General features: G+C 46.0%; 1 protein-coding gene across 4 annotated transcripts in view; it reads left to right on the top strand.

Moving 5' to 3' along the window:
- Positions 1-13,996, top strand: part of PC (pyruvate carboxylase) — a 146,284-nt gene that overhangs the window by 84,171 nt on the left and 48,117 nt on the right. The window lies entirely within an intron of this gene.

The raw sequence follows: 13,996 nt of genomic DNA on the forward strand, positions 1-13,996 counted from the left end.
GGTGTCCTGGATGCTTCAGCCTTCCGCAGTGGCAGGAATTGAGGAGGTCGTCAAAGAAATGGCTGACCTTCGCTGTTGCTCACCTGGTCTTGATGCCCAGTGGAATGAATGTGGATGAGTCTCTCCAGCCGCCTCCTCCTCCTCCTCCTCCTCCTCCTCCTCCTCCTCCTCCTCAGCTCCCAACCTGCTCATCCTGCTCTCTACCTTCAGATGTTCTCATCCCACGAGAACAGGGAGAAATCAGAGCTTGTACTCTAGTTCACTGCTGGAACTAGCAGATCATAGCATTCATACAAGCAGCTCCCTCCATGCCCACCTATTCTGCAGGTTCGAACAGCAGCAATTCTCCTGCTTTTCCCACCTCTGGCTTCGTGTGCTTCCAAGAACAAAGAAAACAGGAGAGCGAAATGGCCTTTTTGCAGGCCTGGAGTGGAAGCAGAGTTTATCTGGGTGATCTGTAAAATGGCTCCTTTCTCCATTGTTTCCTCTGCCTTTTGTAAGCTAGTTAGGCTAGAAATGGATCTTTTTGGGTAAAGCTGTTGTGATGGAGGCAGAAAGAAGAGACTAAGCTGCGGTCTTGGTTTCTTCTCTAACGGAGAAGAATGTCTGTTTCAAAAGGGCAGGCAAAGGATATGTAGGAGAAGGGTAATGTTGCCACAGAGTGTTGCCATGCCTGTTTTGTACCCCGCAAAAAGAGTTTTGCTTGGAAAAATGGCAGGTCAGTTGTCATTATTTGGAATCGCACATCAGCTGAGCTTCCTTGGCTGACAAGACAGGCTCCAACACCTGGTCTTTTAATACTGAAAAAATGTATCTCCTAGAAATGGGGAGGATCTTCTTGGTTATTTAGCCACCCTCCCTGTTTCTTGTAAAACAGCCCACAGGGTATCGCATCCCCAAGGAGTTTCTGTTCAGTCTGTGGCTGAACCTCAGCAGCAAAGGGCTCTAAGAAGCTTCTCCAAGCTGAAATCTCCCCCACCAAGGAGCACATTTGGCTTTCCCTGAGGTCATGCCACATACATGTAAGAAGGCTGTAATATCTGTCCCTCCCTCCTGTCCCCCATATTCTCCCAAATCTATTTATTGGTCTCAGAAACCCTGAGTCTGTATGTTGCTATGTATCTTACAAACTTGAAATTGTAGGAAGCATTCCCTGGACTGTGACACGCTTGCACTGTTTCTGGTTAGCCTGTAGAGTGAACACAGTTTATTTGGTTAGTTATGACTCCATAGAATTATAAAATCGGCCAGTTCCACTTAATTAAAAGGGCTGGAATAGCTCAGGCTGTAAGGAGCCTGTTATTAGAACACAGTAGCCTGCAATTACTGCAGGTTCAAGCCCGGCCCAAGGTTGACTCAGCCTTCCATCCTTTATAAGGTAGGTAAAATGAGGACCCAGATTGTTGGGGGGGGCAATAAGTTGACTTTGTAAATATACAAATAGAATGAGACTATTGCCTTATACACTGTAAGCCGCCCTGAGTCTTCGGAGAAGGGCGGGATATAAATGTAAAAAAAAAAAAATTTTTAGCATGTCCGAATCCTGCTTAATGCAGGAATCAAGACAACTTTCCTTTGAAATGAACCTTGTGTCAACCCAGTCAGCGTCTCATTCCAGTTTAATGAAAAACCATTGCTGAGCGGTCTTGAGTTCAGTCTTCAATCAACTAGGTATCTATTTAATTGTGCCAATGGTGCCCAATTATCAAACTGTTTGATTATCATGGGATATTTTGTCAAGAGCTTTAATAAACTCAAGATAAATTATGTCTGTGACACTCCCCTCTCTACTAAGGAAGTAGGCATAATTTATCTTGATTTCACTAAAGCACTTGACAAAGTATCTTCCTTAGTATGCTACTAAGGAAATTATACAGTCAGGAAATAAAATAAGCCTGGTTTGATAAGCCTTCTTCTTGACAAATCCATGCTGACTGCTAATAATTACTGCATTTTTTTCAAGATTCTTTCAGATAGTTGTCTTTATGATCTGCTAATAGTCCCAAGAATTAATGTCAGACTAATTGTGTGTCTCCTTTCCCCCTCCTTGAAGATGGGTATATTCTTTTGTTCACCTCTTAGTTGTTCTCTAGCGTTCCTCAGAGAAAACAGTTCTTCCAGGTTGGACTTTGGCATATAGTTCATTCATGATTCAAGTTAAGGTATTTTTTGAGTCTGGTTCCTCCTCCAAAGTGTTTGTTAGCAGTTAGGACTTTGCTGCCTTCACGGACCGTCTGGAAAAGGATTTCTCTTTCTCTTCCTTTTCTTTTAAATATACCTGAAGAAGCTTTCTCCCATATTTGTTCTCAGATCTTCACCAAGCTTTCCGTGTTTCGCACTGGGTTCCTTTGCCATCTTCTTCTAGGAAAAGCTCAAGGCCAAACTGGGGAAGAGAGCTCTTCCTGCTCCCTGAGTCCTTCCCCCTCTGCCCTGACTAAGGGGCAACCCATCTACACCTTCCATTCCCACCCAGAGCATTTTTTGCTGCTGTCTATGAATCCCAGAGACATGCATTTATTTTATTCAGTGGCCAAAGTAAAAAACCAAACAGCGACCTGAAATGTAATAATTAACAATGAGGCAAGTAGCCTGGCAAATAAATGGGCATGTTTTATTCATTAGTGCTTCATTATTCATTATTGAATAAAACATTTTGGTAATTCCTTTTCTAGGCATTCAAAACAAACAATAAAGAAAAACATATGTGTAATAGTTCATAACCTTCTCCCAAGTTCAAGGCAAATTTTATTGCTGGCAGATTTAAATGAAAAAAAAAAGTGTGTTGCTGTGCAGTTCCCAATGCAAGTAGAGAAAGGGATCCAGTGCTCTTTGTGTTGTCAGAGGCTTCCTTGTGGAAGGGACACCTTCACACCCAGAAGCCCAGCAGATGCTCCGTGGGGAAGGTGCCTTGGAGGAGAGAGCACGAGCAGATGGCTCCCTCTGCCTGTGGCCCCAGAAACCCTTGGACTGAGCTACGGGGCCCAGACTTCTCCTCGTGTCTCATACCTGGGCTCCAAAGCTCTGCACACAAGATCTTCCCTGCCAGATGGGCTGGGCTGGCTGGATGACCCGCAGAATTGGTAGCCAAGAATTGGATTCACAGCCCAGGCCTGGTGGAGTACAATTTTTCAGCTTGCTTTTCCCCCCAGGATCATGACAAAAAATGGCAAACGCGACATGCAGCCATAGGAGAGTAATGCAAATCATATGGGAAGACACATTGGTGGCACAAAAATTCTGCAGAAACAGGAACAAAGTCACCTTAATGTACAGTCCAGGTAGACCATAAGTGAAGCGTTGCAAGAGATATGCCCAGCAGAGCCACTTTGGCACCTTCCAAACAAGTCAGGATCACCTCCTGCCCAAACGCCAGTCACATCTGCCTTTAAAAAGCACCTCCCCCTTCCTGATTCACTCTGGGGGAGCAGAAACCAAATCCAAAACAAAGCCAAAACGAAGTCTGTCCTCAGTGATCCCTGAGCTCAGTTGTTTCATTCATTGCCCAGCCAGGTGGGAGGGAGGGGTCTGCTTGTCTGCTTATAGAATAGAATAGAATAGAACAGAACAGAACAGAACAGAACAGAATAGAATAAAATTTTATTGGCCAAGTGTGATTGGACGCACAAGGAATTTGTCTTGGTTCATATGCTCTCAGTGTACATAAAAGAAAAGATACCTTCATCAAGAATCATAAGGTACAACACTTAATGATAGTCATAGGCTACAAATAAGCAATCAGGAAACAATATCAGTATTAACCGTAAGGATACAAGCAACAAAGCTACAGTCATAATTGGAAGGAGATGGGTGATGGGAACGATGAGAAGATTAATAGTAATGCAGATTTAGTAAATAGTTTGACAGTATTGAGGGAATTATTTGTTTAGCAGAGTGATGGCATTTGGGGAAAAACTGTTCTTGTATCTAGTTGTTCCGGTGTGCAGTGCTCTGTAACGTCGTTTTGATGGTAGGAGTTGAAACAGTTTATGTCCAGGATGTGAGGGTTCTGTAAATATTTTCACAGCCCTCTTTTTGACTCATGCAGTATACAGGTCCTCAATGGAAGACAGGTTAGTAGCAATTGTTTTTCTGCAGTTCTAATTATCCTCTGAAGTTTGTGTCTGTCTTGCTGGGTTGCAGAACCAAACCAGACAGTTCTAGAGGTGCAGATGACAGACTCAGTAATTCCTCTGTAGAACTGGATCAGCAGCTCCTTGGGCAGTTTGAGTTTTCTGAGTTGGCGCAGAAAGAACATTCTTTGTTGTCCTTTTTTGATGACGTTTTTGATGTTAGCTGTCCATTTTAGATCTTGTGATATGGTACATATGGTAGAACCTAGAAATTTGATTTCTACTGTTAATACTGTGTTGTATTGTGAGAGGTGGAAGTATGGAAGGGTTTCTCCTAAAGTCTACCACCATTTCTACAGTTTTGAGTGTGTTCAGTTCCAGATTGTTTCGGTTGCACCATGAGGCTAGTCGTTCAACCTCCCATCTGTATGTGGATTCATCATTGTCTCGAATGAGACTGATCACTGATGTATCATCTGCGAACTTCAGTAGTTTAACAGATGGATCATTAGAGATGAAGTCATTGGTATACAGAGAGAAGAGAAGTGGGGAGAGCACACAGTCTTGGGGGGGCCCTGTGCTAATTCTACAGGTATCTGATGTGATTCTGCTTAGCTTCACCTGCTGCTTCCTGTTTGTTAGGAAGCTTGTGATCCACTTACAAGTCTGTTCAGGTACCTGTAGCTGGTTGAGCTTAGTTAGAAGAGTGTCTGGAATGATGGTATTGATTGCTGAACTAAAGTCTACAAAGAGGACCCTTGCCTAGGTCTTTGGAGACTCAAGATGTTGTAGGATGTAGTGCAGAGTCATATTAACAGCATCATCCGTTGATCTATTTGCTCGGTATGCAATTTGCAAGGGGTCTAACAGCAGGTGGCTTTCAAGTGGGACAGCACAAGCCTTTCAAAGGTTTTCATGACTACAGATGTTAGAGCAACTGGTCTGTAGTCATTCAGTTCCATGATTGTGGGCTTCTTTGGCACTGGGATGATAGTTGAGCGTTTGAAGCAAGAAGGAACATAGCACATCTCTAGTGATTTATTGAAGATATGGGTGAAGATGGGGGCCAATTGGTCAGCACAGACTTTTATGTGCAGCCCCTTGCCCTGCCAGTTTCCTCCTTGATGGTGCCTTGTCTTCTGCCTGATGTCTGGTGCCGATCTTTGTTTCTTTGCATGTTGCCTACTGGATAGTTTTATATTTTCCTTCTTTGGAGTCCAAAAGACAGGTATTGCCCAGTTGTTACCTGCACTTCTCTTGCCAGAAAGTGAAATACTGTAGTGAAGATTTTTCCCACCCTGTTCCTGTTTCTTAGGTTAAAGGATCTGAAGGAGAAAAGAGTGGCAGAGCAGCATCCTTTGTGAATGTCGACTCTTAAAAAACCTTTCAAGGAAATAAGCCCCTATTGCAGCTGGGTCCCATGTCCAAGAGACCTGCCTCCTTTGCCCTTTGCAAGTAGGACTCTTCGAAGAATTATTGCTATGATTGGTGAGGTGGGTTTTGTGATTTGTGATTGCTTGGAAATGCCTTAACATCCCCCACTCCAGACTTTCTATCAATAAACAGGGAGCCTTCCCCCACCCCTGAGTCTGAGGAAGGAGGACAGCTGAAAAAGTACTGCAAAGCTTTGAGTTGTTTTATTTAGGGAGATTTTCAGGTAATAATGCTTTATCCGTCATAGAAAAATATAAGAAATAAACATCAACATTATTTAAAGCCTCACAAAATAAAAGTGTTTTCAACTCTACTTTCTAATTACAACTAGGAAAAAGTCAAGAGGGACCAGAATTACATGAAAGGTAATTAATTATCAGGTCAAATAACATATAATTCCCAATGGCCTAATTACATCCAGTCAGAGGGAATGGCCTTATTTCTGCTGCTGAGGGAAGGTGGAAAGAGTGGAGGCGTCTCGCAATCCAGGCACCACAGCAGCTCTCATTCAGGAAGCACCTCAAGATGGGGACCACCCTCTTGAAATCCCCTTCTCCTCACCCCCTCTCCATGGGGCACCACAAAGCATGTCAGAATAGACCCTCCCTGTCGTCTTCATGACAAGGATTCAGTGGCATCATTTCCATTTGCACTTCCTTTTCAAGTTAGATGTTTGCATCCCAAAAGATCTGGAATCTCCTTTGGTCATTTCTAGCTTGAAATAGAAAACTGGTTTCCAGGGAGAGCGCTCCAAAACTTTTAATAGGATAGTAAAGAGAAAAAAATGAAATATAATAAGAATAATGTTAATGTAATTTAATATATTTAGGAGTGGTTTCCAACCTTTTCTTCACCATAGGCCCCCTTTAAATACTTTTTGTGGCCGCAGACCATGGCCAAGGAACCCCAAGACTTACTGTAACTCAAGATTTAAATCATAATATTTCTCCAAGCCTTCGTGGACCCCCAGGGGTCATAGAGAACCATTGTATTTATCATTAATTACATGCAAATGGGAACGGCATGAAATGAACATTGGTCTTTGCTTGGGAGTGCAGCCATTGTCCGGGTGGGGTTCCTGGCTTGTCCACCCTCCTCCCACCAGGCCAGAAGGAGAGGACCTTAATGAGCTTTTTAGGCTACTGAAGAGGAAGCCAATCCCAGCATCGTCTCCTCCTCTTCTGGAGCGGGCCGGGCCTTGGCCACTGCAGTCTGACCCACCTTGAACCTGGGTGTTTACCTCTTTTGCTCATCTCTCTCTCTCTCTCTACACACACACACACACACACACACACACTGTAATATATCATCTTTCCTCTGTCCAGATGCCTTATTTAAGGCATTGACTTCCAATACTTCAATATCCTCCCTAAAGGAGTCCATTCTGGAATGTGAATCCTGTTCTCTTTTCCTTATTGGCTGGCCCACTGACCGGGGAGGCGTCCCTCCTCTTTGAACTCTTATTGGCCATTGAGACCCCTCTGGTATCTAGATAGCCTTCTGGTATCTTACCTGTCAGGTGGAGTTGAAGTCCTCCTAGAATTGGCTGTTTTCCCCTTTGGTTGTCATTGGATCCTGACTTTCCATCTCGGGTCTCTGATTCCTCTTGTTTCGACAAGGGTGATCTGACCTTAAGTGATGGGAAAACTTACCCAGGTGCACACTCCCCTTCAGACGTCCCCGGCTGTCAGTGGTGGAATGAATGAATGTAAATCCTGGATGAGCCCCCAAAGCTGTTACGTGCTCCTGGCTGCTTTCCTTCACAACCAGTGGCAAACTTGCCTGGCCAATAACCAGCCAAGACACAGTGAAGATCTTTTCTTTCGTTTATTGCAGTAAGTGGGGAGAAGCTATCAGAGCTTGGTTCTCTCCAAAGTTCATCATCTCAAATCAACATCTTGATACCTCCCTCCTTGTTCCCCACTGGCTGAGTACTATGAGGTTACATTCTTTCCGACAACCTTCTTTTCCTGCTAAACCTCCGCAAACATACTACATTGCACGTGAATTTAAATGATCAGACAATATATGCAAGGTGTGTCAGATAATATTCAATAGTCTATTGAGCATGCTCTTTTAGCTTGTTTTTGAGTTCCAGATTATTTTATCGATACTTAGAACAATAGGTTCTTTCCTGTTACTCAGTTTGTTTAATTTCATCTTTCCTGTTTTTTCAATTTGTTTTGTTTTACCTTTAAGTTAGCTATTTCTTCTTGCAGCTACTTCCTCTTACAATTTTAAATTTTGAAGACCTTTCACTTACTCCTATCATGACTGAACCCCTGTCTGACCCTAGCTCCGCCGAAGTGTCCTTGCAGAGGAAGGTCATGCAACCCAAGCTCCCTGATGTGATGACTGACCTTATGTGCTGCTTTGACCAAAGAACCTCTAAGCACGGTCCCTGGAACTTGAAAGAGCCCCAGAGCCACGGGGCGGTGGAGATTCTGATGCACACCCTTCTGTGGCCATTGTGTCCTTTGGTGGCCTTTCCATACCTTTGTTCTGCTGGGTGTAAGCAAACCTTTCTCGCCAGCCTTGGTCCCAGATGGGGCTTGCTCATATATTTAAGATGTAGATCTGTCTCACATTATCAAAATAATGTTTAAAAATTAAAAATAAGAGTTTAACTGAGTTCAGGCAATGGCACAACACATAATGTGTGTGCCAAATAAATCAAAAGGTGTCCCAGACCTCGAGCCAATAACTTTGGCCGCTGGTGTGTGTGCATTTCGTCCCAGTCACATATTCTGTGGCTGACACCACAGCAGACAAAACCTAGGCAAAAACAGATATGAGGGCAATTAATTGTTAATCACAGTTGACCCATATGCCAGTTTCCCGCTACATCACAGAGTCTCTCCCTTGGCAATCAAGGCTCCCCGTAGGTAGAGCAGCCAGGCCACAAGGTGAGCTCAGAGGGGCTGGCAGACCCTCCCTCTGTCCCCAGAAGGGCCCATGGGAGCAAGAGTCGAGGCCCTTTGGCCCATTTCTGGAGCCTACATGACAGCCGCCACTCACACGCAGCCACCCATGGAGCTAGTGGAAGCGATTCTCATTTTGGATGGGCTTTTTTAATTTACAGCATTTCATCTGTATTGAAAGAGGCTTTTGCAAGAGACTTTGATACCAGGTTTTGGTTTGAGGTGAGGGCTTTAGAAGATGAGAAAGAAAAGCTTAATGACCTCACGTGCCTGATCCGGCTCAAATTCACGTTTGGCTTCTGCAGGAACCCAGCTGTGTGTGATGTGAACTAGGCCATGGCATTAAGCTGCCTTGGGGCTGATTGGTTTGGGCATTGCGTGTCATCCGATGCCAGCAATTGTCACAATTTAATTTGGATTAGAGCATTAAATACGCGATATCTCTAAGGAAAAGGCCTTTGCTTCTACCAGCTGTATCATACACGGGAAGCTTTCTGGAAAAAAGCTAACAGCCTGCTTGATGAGAGGCCGCCCACGTTCCTTTGTCTGGCATCTGGTGACATGAATCAATAAAAACAGGAAAGGGCCATAAAATGTTGGTGTTAAAGTCAAAAATTCATTGTGTGTGTTGTTCAGCTGGCCAGGGCCCCAGAAAGCTACGGTGGACTGTAAAATGCTGCCTGGATATTTCCGGGGAATGGATGCTTGAGAACTGATAAAGCTGCCTGATCTAAGGCTGTTTTACTATTGAGGAGCAAAAGTGTTGTTATCAGGTAATAAATTTTGGTCAAACTAGGGTCATATATTACTCAGGATACAATTAGACCCATCACTTCTCTGAGAAGGGAAAGGTTTCTTCTGAACCGTTTATTGTGTGCCTTTACAAGTTATTAGTGTGACTGTGTGAATGGTGTGCCATGTTAGATTAACTCTCTCATCTTTCCTGCTTCTCCTAGTTTCTTTTACTGTGTTAGCCATTTTTTTAGTAAAAAGAGTGGGGATTGTTGTTGGTTTTTTGGCCCCGAAGGTATTTAAGACCTCAACAGGCTAGTCTCAGAGTGTAGTGTTTGCTCCAAAGATTCAAAGTGGCCCATCCTCTTTTGTCTCTCTCCAGTCCAGGCTTCATGTGGAGCCCAGGAAGAAAAAAAGGGGAAACCCCCCCCCCCCAATCTCAAAAGCTGTCCCATCCTGTCATGCCTTCCAGGTTCTTCCTGAGACCCCTTTCGTCTCGTCCCCCCCAGGATGCTCTCCAAACCCTTTGGCATTTCTCCTCCAGCCAGTGGTTTCTGCTGCAGGAAACGGGCATTCATGATGAGTGGTTTAAGGAGACTCAGGGCCTTTGGGGGGGGGGGTTCCTGCTATCACTCCCGCAGCTTCTCCCCAAGCAGTACACAGATGAGCTTTCTTCTCCTGCTTTGGAGTCCTGAGTGGGCCTCTGTGGGAGGGGGAAGTTGGGGAAATGACCTAGAGAGAGAGAGAGAGAGGTGTGTGTGTGTGTGGGGAGAACCCCAGTGGAGAAGTGACAACTCAGTCCATAGAAGGAATTGAAGGGAGGGGGGTTGGCCAGGAAGGGAAAATGTCATTTCAGCCTTGCCAGTTTCGGTTAGTGAAGCCTTACAGTAGAGTTGAGTGGGCATCCAGTCTGGACTGCCCCCTAAGGCACCCGCCTTCTGCCAGTCCATGCTGGTGAGGGCCAGCCTTCTCCAGAGGTGCCTTACCTACCTGGGAGAAAGGTTGGATAAAAGAGCGGAAAGTGCCTCATCAGGCTGGCCCACCAAGCCTTGTTCTCTCTTTTCTAGCCCTCGGACTGCAGCCTCTGCTTTGCCTCTCCAGGCTCTCAGTCAGTCTCATGGTGAGCCCTGGAGGCCTTGAGGACTAGCCTCACCGGGAGCTGAGCTTGCTTCGCCTCATCTTTTGCTCTGGTCTCCAGGCTGTCTTCCTTCCAGAGGTGCTTCCTGCTGGCCCAGAGGTTTTGGCTTATGACCAAGTCGATCCTGCCATGGCTCAAAAAGTCTTTGCCCAGCTCACCACAGAGTGGCCTCTCCAGGGTGGGGCTGGGCTCTGTGCATGCCCACCCTTCCTCCTCTTCCAAAGGGGGCAGCTGTATGCCTGCTGCAACCCCCTCCCCGAAAAGCCAGAGTTCCCAGCCTTCTCATGATGGACAGAGTATTGCGGGATGTCCCCGTGCCAGAAGGAGCCCAGTCCACCTTCTGGAGAGCTGTGCCCCATGCCTACCGCTGGGGCTTTTCTTCCCCACAGCTTGTGGCTGACTCCAGATGTTTGGTGGGGGAGGGTCTCTGGCTTTGCTTGGGCTCCTGGAGAGCCGGATTTCTCAAGGATCTCAAGTCTCCTCTGACTTGCTTGATTGTGCATTGGCTGACTGAGCTCTGGGGTGAAGATAAACGGGGAATGCCAGACTTCCTTGTGCAAAGGATCAGATCCTTCCCACATCTCCTATCACTACTTTCATCTGCCCACCTTTCAGCCCCTCCCCCAAAGCATTCCTCTGGCCTGCTTGTCATCTGGACAGGATAGAGAGAGAGAGAGTGTGTGTGTGTGGGGAGAACCCCAGTGGAGAAGTGACAACTCAGTCCATAGAAGGAATTGAAGGAGGGGGTTGGCCAGGAAGGAAAATGTCATTTCAGCCTTGCCAGTTTCGGTTAGTGAAGCCTTACAGTAGAGTTGAGTGGGCATCCAGTCTGGACTGCCCCCTAAGGCACCCGCCTTCTGCCAGTCCATGCTGGTGAGGGCCAGCCTTCTCCAGAGGTGCCTTACCTACCTGGGAGAAAGGTTGGATAAAAGAGCGGAAAGTGCCTCATATGGCTGGCCCACCAAGCCTTGTTCTCTCTTTTCTAGCCTCGGACTGCAGCCTCTGCTTTGCCTGTCCAGGCTCTCAGTCAGTCTCATGGTGAGCCCTGGAGGCCTTGAGGACTAGCCTCACCGGGAGCTGAGCTTGCTTCGCCTCATCTTTTGCTCTGGTCTCCAGGCTGTCTTCCTTCCAGAGGTGCTTCCTGCTGGCCCAGAGGTTTTGGCTTATGACCAAGTCGATCCTGCCATGGCTCAAAAAGTCTTTGCCCAGCTCACCACAGAGTGGCCTCTCCAGGGTGGGGCTGGGCTCTGTGCATGCCCACCCTTCCTCCTCTTCCAAAGGGGGCAGCTGTATGCCTGCTGCAACCCCCTCCCCGAAAAGCCAGAGTTCCCAGCCTTCTCATGATGGACAGAGTATTGCGGGATGTCCCCGTGCCAGAAGGAGCCCAGTCCACCTTCTGGAGAGCTGTGCCCCATGCCTACCGCTGGGGCTTTTCTTCCCCACAGCTTGTGGCTGACTCCAGATGTTTGGTGGGGGAGGGTCTCTGGCTTTGCTTGGGCTCCTGGAGAGCCGGATTTCTCAAGGATCTCAAGTCTCCTCTGACTTGCTTGATTGTGCATTGGCTGACTGAGCTCTGGGGTGAAGATAAACGGGGAATGCCAGACTTCCTTGTGCAAAGGATCAGATCCCCTTCCCACATCTCCTATCACTACTTTCATCTGCCCACCTTTCAGCCCCTCCCCCCCCAAAGCATTCCCTCTGGCCTGCTTGTCATCTGGACAGGATAGAGAGAGAGAGAGAGAGGTACAATGTGTATCTGTTTAAGAGCCTCAGTGGCGCAATGGTTAGAGTGCAGTACTGCAGGCTACTTCTGCTTATCACCAGCTGCCAGCAGTTTGGCAGTTTGAATCTCACCAAGCTCAAGGTTGACTCAGCCTTCCATCCTTCCCAGGTGGATAAAATGAGGAGCCAGATTGTTGGGGGCAAGAGGCTGACTCTGTAAACCTCTTAGAGAGGGCTGGAAAACACTGTGAAGCAGTATATAAGTCTAAGGGCTATTGCTATTATCCCTTCTGAAGTAAAGTTCCTCTTGTCTGCCTTGTTCTGGGGCTGCCACTAATCCCTGACCTCCCTTAGTCCAGATTCCGTTGGTAGGAGCAGTGGGTGATGCCTGCAGTCTGGAAGGGCCAAAAGGGCATTTTATTGGCCTCATTCCTGAGCCTGTCGCTCTCAGAGAATGCAGCGCCTTTGAAAGGGACAACAAAGTTATCCAGGCTAGAGAGCTGACCTAGTTTGAAATCTTCCACTTCTCTAGGCAAACTTTGAGAGGACCCAGGTCACTGAGAGAGTGGGAACCTCACCAGGCAGTAAAAACCTGCACCCAAGGTAGGAAGGATTTCACCTTTCAGGAAAAATGCCAATTCCTTTTTAGAAGTTACTTATAGGAGATGACCAGGCAGAGCTGAAGCTCAGGGAGGGAGGGAGGGAGGGAGGGAGGGGTCAAGCGAGTCATCAGGCTGGAGTCCCTTTGAGAACTAAGTCCTGCTCACCTTGAGTTCGCCAGTTTGCTTTGACCATTAGTTGGCCAGATTCTTGTCGAGACCTTGATCTAGAAATCAATCTTTACTGCCATTTGAACTGCCTGGATCTTCTGATTTTCCTATTAATGGGATTGCAAAGGTAGAATTTTTTGCCTTCTTTGTGAACCAAATGTGGGGTTTGTGGACAGGGCGGTGGGGGGGTTGCCCTCAGCTGCCTGCCTGCCTGCCTGCCTGCCTGCCTGCCTGCCTTCCTTCCTTTTTCCTTCCTTCCCTCCCTCCCTCCCCTCCCCTCCCTCCCTCCCTCCCTTTTCTACAGTGAGTTTAGTGGGGAGAACCCCCTCCCCATTGCACAGCAGGTGTAACACTTATGCCAAAAGAGACACACATATGGACATTTATAGAGGTCATTAAATGCCACGTACAGAATTTGCCTTTAACATGAATTTTGAATTCCCCACCCACAATCCCCAGCCTTCACATCTCTGTTGTAACACAGATAACACCCAATCTTCCCTGAAGGCTTCATTTCTGTATTAACTCTCTTGTCTTTGAATCCTTGATGACTTAGACTTATTTTTTTTTTTTTTTTTTTTTTATTGAAAGAGTTTTAAAAAAAACAAAAACATTTTCCCCCTTTTTTCCCCCTCCCTCCCAAAAAAAAAAACAAAACAAAACACCCCCCTCCCTCCCCCACCCCCGGCTTCCCGGGTCAATCACAAGGTAAAGTCCAATCCAAATAACCACATCCAAAGCTTTTCGTCTCCCAACCCCCTCCCCATTACATAAAATAACTTTCTAATTATTCAAAGGCAATCTGATATTTCTTAATCTGATATCTGTTTTGTAGATAATCAATCCATTTTTTCCATTCAATTAAATATCTTTCCTGCGTATTGTCTTTTAAAAGCGCTGAGATTTTAGCCATCTCAGCCAAGTTAATAACTTTCAATATCCATTCTTCTATTGTAGGTATCTCTTCTTTCTTCCAGTATTGTCCAATCAACAGTCTTGCTGCTGTTATTAAGTTCAAAATCAGTTTAGTCTCAATCCCTGTACAATCCATTATAATTCCCAAAAGGAAAAATTGTGGCAGGAACTTTATCTTCTTCTTCAGTACATTTTGAATAATCCACCAAATTCTTATCCAAAAGACCTTAATTTTCTTGCAAGTCCACCAAATATGAAAATATGTAGCATCATCACAATCACACCTCCAACATT

Source organism: Ahaetulla prasina, chromosome 17, assembly GCF_028640845.1.
Source record: "Ahaetulla prasina isolate Xishuangbanna chromosome 17, ASM2864084v1, whole genome shotgun sequence".
In the NCBI taxonomy this organism is placed as follows: domain Eukaryota; kingdom Metazoa; phylum Chordata; class Lepidosauria; order Squamata; family Colubridae; genus Ahaetulla; species Ahaetulla prasina.